The following is a 13,261-nucleotide window of genomic DNA, read 5'->3' on the forward strand; positions in this document are numbered from 1 at the left end:
TGTTGGTGGTGGTGGTTGGTGGTGGCAGCGGCGGCGGCGGCCAAGCGGGCACAGCCGAGCGTCCACCGGCCGACGCGAGCACGACCCCACAGCGCCGCGCCGGGCTCGTGGGCGTCGCGGTCGATCAATAAGCGTCGGGGGCGGTGCAGCCGCGCGATCGGTGCCGCTCGGGCGCTCTCGGTACTGCTCGGCCCGCTCCGCTGGCGCTCGGGCTGACCCGACGGCCCGGCGGCGCGCGCTCTCCCCGGGCACGCCAGTGAGGTGCCAGCCCTCGGCGCGAGCGCAGCGTGCAGGTGCGCGCAGGCCAGGGCCGCGAGTCGCTAGCTGGGCGCCCGCCCGCCCGCCCGCGACGCGACGCGAACCGACGCCGGCGGCTAAGCCTGTAGCCGGTCCTGCGCAAACTCGGCCCACTGAACTGTAATGTCAGATACACTTTCTCTCTCTCTGCTCCCGTGCCGTAGAGCGGCCCCAGTCACGCATTTTGTTTCGTACTCTCCCCCTTTCCCTCTTCTTGCGTGTTAACTGACTGCGGTGTTACATATTCGACGTTGTTGTTGCAGCCTTTTTTTTGGATATTCTCCCTGGCTCTATCGAAACGGGCCATTTCGCTTACCTCGAGTACTTCGGGCGGAATGACAAAGAATGATATTATTTTTGTGTGATTTATTCATCAGTCAATTAAAAGGTTAGTTGCTTTCTGCCGCTATTTGCATGCATCTCAGCTAGAATTGCGCTGCTTCCAAAATTAATTTTCTCCCTGAATGTCTTCTTAAACTCTTCACTTCAAGTTTATGTATCTCCGTATTAGCAGCTTTAGACTTAACGTATACTTCATTTATTCATGTACTGCACTATTATTTTCCAATTCTCTTCATGCATACCCAAGCTATTATTATCTGCCGTTTGATGTTTATTATAAAGAAGACAATTATTACGAGCAAAATAGGTCAATACTTCAAACTTCAAAAAATTGTGCACTCAAATGTGCAGCTACTGTAATATTCCTCTGATCAGTCGTTCATCACATTCGAGCGGCTGAAGTGGTATTTCGGTACCTAGAAGAAATCTGGTGTAACAGCCCCCTTTCAAGAACAAGCCAATACTCATCAAATTTTTCTACGGTAATACAGACCTCCAAAGCCTGCATGTGATTACCAAGTTCAAATCTTTACATGCTTTTCGGACCTCACACGAGAGCTCCATCTTCTGTGCTTTGTGCTTTTAGAAGATTAAAATGAACATACCGATTATTTTAATTGATTTTGCATACTTACTCTAGCATCGGGCGATTATATACGTATACCATTAGTGATGAGTATACAATTTACATTTCTTTATAATCCAATTTTACACATTTGTTTTTGTTATTTCTGTAGAGCACTTTTCCTATTTTAACCAATATTTTGTTGTAGTATAGATTAGTGTTATTTACAAAATGACCCCTAGACCTGTATTTTACTAATACTGTACAACAAAAATTCGTAGCCACTCACATCCTTCAGAGAAATAAACAACATAATGCAATATTTCTGTCTTACTTTTAGAAGATTTACATTTTGTTGGTTTTGATCACGTAGTGTTTATATATGTCGAATCAATAAATGCGAATGTGTGCCTATAATCACATTACAATTACCAAATGTATTCCACTAGCCACAGTAGCAGAAAAAGAATAAATTTGGAGCCTGACGAATGTATTTCACCAATCGAGATACACGAATCGAAACCGATGATACAGCTCCCTGTTTCTAAATCAGTCTGTCGGATTGTCGCATTTCAAAACTGAATAAAAGAAGAAATTAGAAATATCACATTTTGTGATGCTTGTTGCTTTATATTTTACATAAATCCCCAGCTGTTATCAAATATGCCAGCGCCTTTTCGCGTACCCTTCCACATCGCATCTACTGTCACTTTCTCTGTGTTAAGTTGTTCCATTACCTCTCATTATTGTGAGGCATGGGACCCATCCAAAAGAGCGTAGGAAGATTTCGTTGAACACCTAACAGGAGTATTCCGCTTGTTACTGCAAATCGCAGACATTGTTTTATTCTTATGAACAGCCGTCGGGTGATCAGCGAAAACACATTTTGGGTAAGAGAAGGAACTCAGTCAAAAAGGTTGTACTCATTAACTCACTGTTGTGAAATGGAAAGTTAATAACTACGGTATTACTACCAAATATCGTGCGAACCTTGCACCGTTGCGGCTGCTCGTATGTTAAGGAAACAGATTTTCAAACTAAAAATGTGAATGTAGTATGTTTAAGATTACATTCCGTCCCGTGCAATTTCTCGCACTGCGCTGTGTTGCCCCTGATCAGTATCAATAATTAATGACTGAGGTAAAACTCTACACAAAGACTGTACGATATTGAAGAATACAAATCAGCCAATCAAGACAGATAGAGCGTAATAGGTGAAATAAAAGTTCGAAAAGTGCAGTGTTGGTGTAGGTCAGAACACCTAACGTCTCCGATGATAGGACATGCACATGGGACGGATCCCAATGCGTTATATCTCGTTACGCAATGTTATATTTCATACAATAGCGGTTTATCGTATGATTCTTATAAAGATATTTGTGATAAATCAAACAAATCAATCTTTCGCTAAATCTGGAATTGTTCGATAGGGGTGATCCCCAAATCCAGGCTCTTACATATATACCGTTGTTAGACAGTCTAGAACGTTTTTCCCCTTCATAGCATTAAATCAACATCTCCAAAAGTACTGGCTGTTATTTGGAAAGAAATTCACTTCACATATTAAGTTCACAATATAATAACCAAACCGACCTGGGTATACCGCTACCGTGTTCTTCGCTTTGTAACTATTACGTTTGTTGATTTTTAGCTTTGCGTATAATTTGTGATTTACCTTTTACATTATTTGGACAACTTTCTTGGTTGTCTTCTTCAGGTGTCCAGTGCAGAATGTTGCCCGCTGTCTAGATTCCCACCAAACATTAAACAAGACCAGTATGCACATCGCCCTAGTCATTGCTGTCTAAGATTAAACTGCTGTTCAAGAAGTTTAAGTACATCCAAAAGGCAATGCCAACCCATGGAAAATTGTATAAGAGAGGAAAATGTCTTAAGACCACACAATTCCCCAAAAACGGTCTTAACAAGCACTTAAAGAAAAGTTATGAAATAGGAAAGTGTCGTAGGCCCATACCCTTCACCAAAAATAGTCTTAATGACACTTAACCATGAGCAGAAAGAAGCAGGCAGAGCACTGTTATGTTTACTGCCGTGGTTCTAGAAAATTGAGAGCTGAATGGTGCGCTAAATTTTAACTGAAGCGATCACTCTAATCTCTAATGCCAATATTAATACACTGCCCCTGAGAGTCGTTGCGTATTTCATTTAATCCCAACACGTCAGGCATTCGACGTCAGCTGATTTAACTGTAATAAATATTTAAAAAAGACCGTCACCTGTAAGTATATCTCCAGATTGTTTTATAGGCTACAAGTTTCAGCGATACAATACGCCATTATCAGGTCCTCTTATTCTAGACAGCGGCTGAATTTTTCAATGAGAAAATGTATGTACGTTAGATACGAAAAATAACCGATCTTAGCACCAACTTATGTACGAACGACGCACGATTTCAGCACAGGTCAACAGTTAGAGCATTGTGTGTTATGTTTTAGCTTTTGACGTGTGCTATAGTCACGCGTACATACGCTGTTACGATGAACCGTTATTTTTATATGCAACGTGCATACACGTTTTCACTGAAAAATACAGCAACTATCTAGAATTGGCTGTTTTTATATTTATTACATACATACCAACTGCTGTCCAGTCATCCATCATAGCATAAATGGATAGATCTAAGTTGGGCTTACTTAATTGGTTGCTTGAGTCGGCTGTAACGAATGTATCTTTGACAGCTTTTTTTTTGTTTCTTTTTTTTCAACAGGCTGTGAGCACGGTTGGTCCATTTTTGCACTGATTTAATAATCATACAACTATATCTCATATTGATACTATTGTTTACAGCATGTATTCACAACATTTTCAGCCGACGATCACATTCCTTTCCACATACATACTACCACATTTTAATCGAACAGTTCTTAACGTTCTATTCCTTATATTCAGCTCGTCATAGAGCGTTTTTCTTTTAGACTTGACCGACATTTGTCCCCAATTTCGACAGCAGTTTGAAGACCGTGTCATCGACTACAGACAGAGGACTTGGAATGCTGTCAAATCTGGAAGCTCCTGCATCCCAACCTCAACAACTAATGAATCAATATATCTTTTGCTTGTTTTCGTCACTGGCAGACGAGCACAGTGAGACAGCGTTTGAAAACGCCGAGAAACAATAGCTCCTGCGGCGTATGTGGTGACCAGTTCACAGTTCGGTTGGTCTCGAACAACGAGCGTAGCAATGTGCGCTCTGCACCTGAAGAAGACAACTAGGGGAGACTTCGAAATACCGTAACACATAAAATGAAGACGGCACTGCACACACTGAATGTTGAAAATCATAAAATTTTCTGATAAATCTCGACAAATTAAGGTATTAGTATTGCTTCAAAAAGTCTTTACTTCCTGGTATTTCAGTTTTTCATCAAGTGGTTGCTTGTATAAGTAGAGCTGATGAGGAGAAGATGGGTAGAAATACTTTAAATTGAAATTGGTTTCTAATATATACAAAAAACTTTCCTTCTTCCACCGTTTTTCACTTTTTTCACTGTTGAAGTGATGGCTGTTCTTGAACCTTCAGAGGTACATAGTAGTTAGAAGGGAGTAGACTTACTGTTTTATATTGTGCGTAATCAAATTCAAATTTGAGCGCTATTTTTATTTTTCTGCACTTGATACCACGGTTACCAGGCAAGACAGACGGTAATTTTCTTCTTCCGTTCGCAACTAATGAAAGTGACTAGGCAGCAGAGATACTCTTTTCTGAAGCAAACGCCTAATCGATTAAACAAGATTTAAAAATAATAAAGAAAACGTTACACTGAACTCATGAAAGCAAACGAATTTCTTTATCTCATATATTATAGATTTTGAAAGATTAAATTGCAACTCGAAGTAAAGAAGTTAGATCGTCTATCGTCCGACACCATTGAAACGCCCTGTTATTCCCGCAGGACAGGACAGGTAGTTGGAATTGTGGAAAGGGGCCAAAATGAGTGGCTGTTAGTTACACTCGAACACACATAACTTTATTTATTTGACATAACATTACAGTACAAATTCTTGAACTTCGTCATCCGCTGAATACGCCACACTATCTTATGCCTTTAGGGCACAACCTCTTTAATTCTTTTTTCTAAAAAAAGAAGCTAAAAGCCATTAACTCAAATTCAGGCACTAAAAAGAATATTTAGAAGACAGAAGGCCTCACTTTAAGTAAGTTCTATAATTTGGCTGAAGGCCAAAAAATCTAACACTTGAAAAGCAACAACTTTAATTTAAAAACGGCTGAAGGCCGATGATTTAAGACTCTAGGCAAAATTAAATTTAAAAAAAAGCAAGGCAGAACGCCTTATCTTCAATTAGTCTGAAAGCCCCGAACAGTCTGATGCTCAAAAGACAAAGATTCTTTATTTAAAAACGGCTGTCGTTTGACAAGCAAAGAATTTTAATTTTAAAGTAGCTGGAGAGCCATGACTTAAAACACCACCAAAAACAATTCAACTTTAATTGAAAACCATCGGCTGTGAGCCATACAATACACAAAACAGAAAATAAGAGGCAGTGCAGCTAAAGGCGCTCAGAGGTTTCAGGGGATCGGCCAGCACTTGAAATACTAACGTTCACTGTCTGAGACAGACAGTCGGCCCAACCATTCTCGATCCGGCGACAACCCAACCAAAAGATAGGCAACGGATCCACCGACAATGTAACGTGCGCTCCACTCGCCCATCACACAAATGGGAGTTTAATGGAAACGCGACCAAGTTGTCGAACTACACACTGTGCTGGACAGCGACAACACGGTGAGGAAAGGACACTCTTTAAATTTACGTCGGGGCCAAGGCAGGTAACCGGGACGTTAACGTCCACAAGGCAGAAAATTCCGCTGGTGCACTTCAATTGCAAATAACCAAATACAGACTCCACCAGACGGTGACTAAACCTTCACCAACTCGGAACACACACGTTGTTGCTTGTGAGAATGTATCAACAGTCAACAAGGAGAACCAAACGGCACAATTTGAACAGTCTTGACGTCCTGGTGAATTAAAACCAAGCTCAACTTTCGTGCCAAGGGTCGGTGGGCCACGGACTTCATAGCAAAGGGAGCAGCCCCACACACTCCGACACTGCGTACAGACCGCCAGCGGGCCCGGCCAAACTACGCCCCGCGGATATTACCTCGCTATTCCACGCCAACCGACCGACTCCATACATCAGCACTAAAATAACTGAGCAGTCAACATCACAAGCTACACACAGTTTCACGAACACTTTCACCAAGGATTAGACAATACTAACGGCAGCGACTGTGCAATAACAAGGACGAATCACGAGTCGGCACACGCAGGCAACCAATAAGCGATCGCCGACAAGACGACCGACCGACGACCAACCAACCGCACGCAAGTGACATGTATCGGCAACCGCCGGGTGAGTCATGGCTGTCCGGACCTCACTGCAGGCGCCCCGACTGAACTTCTACCAGGTCGGAACTGCACTGCTAGCGCCTCCCAACTCATTGGAAGATTCGAACTGCCTCCCAACACACGACAACCGGGAAGTAATAGCAGTCAGCAATGATAACACAGCAGGGCTTGTATCGATAAGCGCCGCTGCTGTCGCTCACGGTCCGGCAAAGCGGCAACTCAGAGACGCCAGTGATTGAAATTAACATAACGAGGTGGTAGTACAGTGAAAAACAGGATATCAAATGAGATACGGCACGAAACGATCCACGCACTGCTCAACCATGCAAAAAATTATCCTTGAGTTCCCAGTTTTGATGTTCATGTCCAGAACACGCCAAAGTGTTCAAAAACGGTTCGAATGGCTCTGAGCACTATGGGACTTAACTTCTGAGGTCGTCAGTCCCCTAGAACTTAGAACTACTTAAACCTAACTAACCTAAGGACATCACGCACATCCATGACCGAGGCAAGATTCGAATCTGCGACAGTAGCGGTCGCGCGGTTCCAGACTGTAGTGCCTAGAACCGCTCGGCCCCACCGGCCGGCCGTGCCAAATAGGTCAAAAAGCTTGTACGTGGGTCAGTAAGCAGTGTTTCTTTGACTATCAGGAAACAATCCTCGAAGGCGAACGCAACACTTCCTAACGAGCTACATTTGGTTAATATGATTGTATGGGAATGAATCTTGTACGATGGGGAAGCTGGAAAAAGAAATTAGTGAAAGCTTTCGAGATGTGGAGTTGGAGTTAAAAGTCGAGGATGCGTGATGGGTATCGCTAGAAAGACGGGAATCCTACTCAGAGCAGTCACTGCCAGGAGGGACAACATGGGTACCCATCGAATCTGCCATTCGTACTAGCTGATTACTGTGATCGGTAGAATGATGGAGTGAAAAAAAAAAACGAGAGGACGATCGTGACAGAAATCTTCTGTATCCCACAGGACACACAGGCAACACGTGGTACCGCTGGGTCCTGTGGGTTGCCTGCGCTGCAGGCGTTAATCGGCGAGACTACGTACGGATAAAGCCAGAGTTCCAGTGTGGCATACGAAGGCGACATCTTTGCAATCCTGCTGATCCCTGCCTGCCACATGGGAGAAAACAGAGCGACACACGGTGTCATCCCTCCCACAGGGTTGCCTGGCCCGACAAGTAGCGTCCACTCGAGAGTCAATCGGGGGCTCTCTTTCCGTATCCGACGCCAAGCCTTATAGATAAGGCGAGTCCCAGGGACTCCAACCACTCTGCCCCCGGCTTGTCCACCTGTTCACCGATTCACGGTTGGACTTAGAAGAATTCCTTGGAAGTGTCTCCGAACCGGAGAAGGACTTTTATTCAAAGTGCTACTTGCCAAATATTGGACGTGATGACGGATCTTTTCTTAGATTAGAGTTAAGTATTGTAAATAATGGCCCACCGGTTAGCCGTGCGGTCTATCGCACTGCTGTCCAGGCGGGAAGCCGTGCCGGTCCCCGGCACGAATCCGTCCGGTGGATATGTGTCCAGGTCCGGTGTGCCTTTCAGTCTGTGGATGGTTTTCAAGGCGGTTTTCCATCTGCCTCGGTGAATGTGGGCTGGTTCCCCTTATTACGCCTCACACTATGTCGGCTATTGCTGAGCAAATACTGGCTCCACGTACGCGTACACCATAATTACTCTACCAACATTGGAGTTACACTCGTCTGGTGTGAGACGTTCCCGGGGGTTCCACTGGGGGCCCGTAACCTTGGATTCATGTGGGGAAGAGGTGGGGTGAATGGACTGCTCTAGCCTGTTGTTGGGTTGTGAACCACTTACGGCTATGGCGGGGACGGAGCTTCTCCGTCGTTTCTAGGTCCCGTGTTCCATACAATACAATACAATTCTACATAATTGATTCTGTAATGAACAGTGTTAACTTCAACTCTGAATAGTCACAGCTATGTCCACTTCGCAGACCTCATAAAACCACTTCTATGCATGTTAAGTGTTGTTGTTTGCTCAGACCTAGGCAACGAAAATGACTCTAGCACTATGGGACTTAACATCTGTGGTCATCAGTCCCCTAGAACTTAGAACTACTCAAACCTAACTAACCTAAGGACATCACACACATCCATGCCCGAGGCAGGATTCGAACCTGCGACCATAGCGGTCGCGCAGATCCAGACTGAAGCGCCTAGAACCGCTCGGCTACAACGGCCTGCCAGACGTAGGCAACGTCCTAGCTAAACTGTACCCTAGAGCACAATACACCAAAATTAAAAGTGGCAGAAGAATTGGGAGCATCAAGAGACAAGTAGGTAGAGAGTATGAGGAAGCACATATACCCCCTGGATGATAAAAACAATAAGATAGATTTGGGTAAATCAGTAATACACGAAGGGCGATGCGCGTTCTACTCGAAGTGTGTGTTGATAACGCCTGTCGCGGTCAGTCACGTAAGTTACGATCGCACAACAGCTGATTTATATAATCAATGATGTAATCATGCCGCGCCGGATTAGCCGACGGTCTGAGGCGTTGCAGTCATGGACTGTGCGGCTGGTACCGGCGGAGGTTCGAGTCCTCCCTCGGGCATGGGAGTGTGTGTTTGTCCTTAGGATAATTTAAGTTAAGTTGTGTGTAAGCTTACGGATTGATAACCTTAGCTGTTAAGTCCCATATGATTTCACACACATTTGAACATTCATTTTGATGTAATAATGTTTCAGTTCCCATCGCTGGAGCAACATAAAAATCAGCTTTATGATACTAGTTGAAAGAGTGTGTTGAAACTGAGTTTGCGGAGAAAAACTGTTCGTTTGCAAGGGCAGATACAAATATGTAAAAGACAATTGAACAATGAGTTTTCATATCCTACTTCTGCCGAATCTGTGTTTCTCAGGTTGGTATATACAGTGTGCGCAAAATAATACTGGCCGTGAAAATATTTCATGCGCCCTAAGATAGGCACCCCAATTTATGTCATGTATCCCAGATGTTGATGATGTAAATTTTGTTGGGTTTCTTATTCTTAGGTTTATGAAATATTTTTCGGAACACTTTTATTTACCTACACTGTATGTACTCAAGGACCCAGTACAGTCTCCATATCAGCATTTGTAAATCTGTCCTGTTACTAGCGCCATTTTACAAGTCTCACGAACATTATTTCTGGTCATGTCTATATTATTCTGATACTTTCTGTATTGGTCATTAACGAATCTGAGCCGCGTCACTTCATATATCATTCTTCTCCCTTTCCAAATTATCCTAGATAATGTACCTCGTACGACCCGATGCTTATTCGTTCTGCGATCGATGTCATAATCAACGTAGGGGAATTAGTCACAGCCGAGTGAGACTCTTACTCAGTGGGTCTATACACCAAAAACGACCTGAAACTATTGCAAAATGAAACTATCAGTTTTCAAGATAAAATAGACATAGTCGGTCACCTCGACCAAGGTTTCACTTTTATATTCGTTGGTTTCGCAAACTCAGGACCAAACTGTTACTTGTCAGCGTAACCTAGACCTCGATCTAAGCTACAGACAAGCCTGTCACCACAACGTAGATACCACATTTGAGACAAGCTCATTAAGATTAAATTATAGTACTTCAAAAGAAAAAAGCCTTTTGAATTACTGTAATTTATATACGACTACTGCGAAAATGGCCAGCACAAGAAACTTATGTTTTGAGAATACTTCAACACAGGTAGCGCTAAAGTGTTATATGTATCGATAGAAAAAACATATGTACGCGACAAAAGCATATAGTAAAGGAAGTTCATCCACACAATGAGAGTAATTCCTATCACTTTGTCACCACAATAGGGATGTGTATTACAGACGAAATCGTCGACAACATTTCAACCTAATATGTTGCTTTTACACCGATGAGTCAAAACATTACGATCACTGCCCACAGTAACACTGAATGCCACCTGGTGCCATTGCGAAGACATGATGTGGTAATGAAAGTATACAGGATGTCTTTCCTATTACTAAGGGCTGTCTTTAATGCGGCCCCCAAATTCGTTGAAAAACGTCGGTTCATTTCCAGGTAGAAAGAAAATGATTTTCTAAAGTGGAATTTTATGTACGCATTGGACAGAGCGGTCCCGCATTAGTCTAGTGTGGTACTCGTGTTACCCATTTGTTATTAAGGGAACAGTAAAAAACGAGGAATGACCAGTTCTCCACCGGCGACGTCTCCGCCTCCGACCCTGGCCTGCACTGACTGCTGCAGCCGTGCAGAAGTGCGCTGCTTTGTCGCTGCTGGAGTAACAGTTGTTCTTCGTGTTTTACTGTTCCAGTTAATACATAATGATAAAACGAATATCGCTCTAGATTAATCTGGTACTGCCCTATCGAATGTGCATATGAATTCCAGCCGGCCGCGGTGGTCTCGCGGTTCTAGGCGCGCAGTCCGGAACCGTGCGACTGCTACGGTCGCAGGTTCGAATCCTGCCTTGGGCGTGGATGTGTGTAATGTCCTTAGGTTAGTTAGGTTTAAGTAGTTCTAAGTTCTAGGTGACTAATGACCACAGCAGTTGAGTCCCATAGTGCTCAGAGCCATCTATAAAATTCCAATTTATAAATTATTTTGTTTGAAACGGGAAACAAACCGACGCATTCCGTCGACAGTGGACGTCATATGAAAGACATGGTGTGTACGATTTGTTCGGGCTGACACCAGCTACACGTTGCAGAATTTAAATACCAAATATCTGCTGGACCACCAGAGAAAATGTGCCTGATGACTCTTGAGAGAGACCTCTTGTGTAAGCGAAGCAGGAACGAATGGGAAATCATTCTATCGGTGATCGGAGGGAGAAATGGTGTAATCCTCTGACTTAAGTGACTTGGACAAAGGGCAGATTTTTATGTCTCGACTCCAGGAAACGAGCATTTCGGAATCTGATTAACTGTTCGTCTGATACTGCCGTGAGCATCTATGGAAAGTGGTTGGATGGCGGAACCACGAGAGGGCGACAATTTGTTGAATACCCACCACTCGTCACAGTAGGCGGTAGTGGGAAACACGCTCGCTCTGTGGCGATTCGAGTACACCGTTGGTGCAGGCACAATGTCGAAGAGCGGGCTCCACAGCAGCCCACCCCAACGTGTTCCCGTGTTGACACAACAATGTCGGATCAGCAAGGATGGACCTTGGATCCACGGAAAAGTATCACGTGGTCGGCTGAGTCGCGATTCTTGTTACAAAAGGTCTATAACTGTACCCGGATATGCCGTGACCAGGCGAGCTGCTGCTCGAAACATGCACAGCGCTACGGATGCAGTTTGTGGAGAGACTATTATGCTGTTGGGACTCCTGGTCTTCCGTGGAACACGTGGTAGTAATGGAAGACACCGTGACAGCTGTAGACAACGTCAATATTATTGTAAGCCACTTGCATCATTTCATGCTTGGTAACAGCTTCCGTCAAGATAACTTTCCATGTCAGAAGGGCAGAGCATACTACAGCGGTTTGAGAAGCATGATAGTGAACCCACGCTGATGTCTTTGGCACTAAATACTATACTGTCTCCAGCTTGACAAGGAAACGCAGTGGCAACACTGCTCCATACTTGGAACAAAAGCACCGTGTGGGTCGTCCAGTGTACAGTTAACCATAAAATTGATGTAGATGATGTACTTCCTAGTACCCGAAATGACTGTGGCTTCTGGAGTTCAAACTGCGAGCGAAAGTGAGCAAGTAGGTGCTGTATGTAACCCATGGTACGGAGGCTGCACGCGGTACGCTAATGCTGTGTAGGTTGCCCATTCAGCAGGCGTTACACAGTCAGACGGCGTATGGCTAAAGCCATCATTTCTTTGTGGCCTAGTGAAGGCGACACCTTCGATCCACTGTTTTACATCGGCTGTTACGTGGGTGTAAATGTAGTATCGCTGGGTATTTATGTACGCTGCACAGTCCGACAGGAGGTTCAATTTGTGGAACTGTTTACGGAGCCGATATGCAGCCCTCTAGTTACGAACAGCACCAGCTGACACAACACGCTACCTGGCTGCGACAGCCGCCGTTCATCCACCAGTTCACCACTTCTGGATTGTAATTGTCTACCAACGGAATTAGGATTTTGATTCAGAAACATACTGGACAAACATTATACCTGACGTCAGATCGCTTCCAAATAGGAGTTGAGTATTCTATAAAGCGTACTAAAATGAAAACGAGGCACTTAGGAAACAGTAAGTAAGATGTTTACTATCTCAAAACTAATCACTATAACTGTTAACATATTTATCCCACTGTGAGAGAAACCGGTCATTGCCTTCATGCAAAAGTGATGTTGTTGTCCATGGAACCATGATTGTAGCCATGTATGCATATCTTCGTCCCAAGCAAATAAATAGTCACCCATATCTTTCTTCACGATATCAGAAATATTGAAATCACACATATGGAGAGGTCGGGATTGTGGGCCTTCCCAAATGTTGATAAGCTTATTTCTACTACGTAGTAGAAGTTTCACTGTGGAAGCCCTTAGACATCCTCCGTTCAGTCACCATCTCTCCCCGTCTGACTGCCATATTTTTGGAGTCCTGTGACTTCAATATTTTTGTACCCTTGAAGCAAGAAGAGGTGTACGCCCCAGTAATCATGGTTCCACAGGCAACCGCAAGCATT

General features: G+C 44.0%; 1 protein-coding gene across 1 annotated transcript in view; it reads left to right on the forward strand.

Annotated features, from left to right (window-relative positions):
* The first annotated feature begins 397 nt into the window (after positions 1–397).
* Positions 398–13,261, forward strand: part of LOC126305264 (protein unc-13 homolog C-like) — a 1,060,877-nt gene continuing 1,048,013 nt past the window's right edge. Inside the window, exon 1 of the mRNA XM_049992034.1 lies at positions 398–685. The gene's annotated coding sequence lies outside the window, so the exon portion shown is untranslated. The remainder of the gene's footprint in view (positions 686–13,261) is intronic.

The sequence above is a fragment of the Schistocerca gregaria genome, unplaced genomic scaffold (assembly GCF_023897955.1).
Source record: "Schistocerca gregaria isolate iqSchGreg1 unplaced genomic scaffold, iqSchGreg1.2 ptg000304l, whole genome shotgun sequence".
Classification (NCBI taxonomy): domain Eukaryota; kingdom Metazoa; phylum Arthropoda; class Insecta; order Orthoptera; family Acrididae; genus Schistocerca; species Schistocerca gregaria.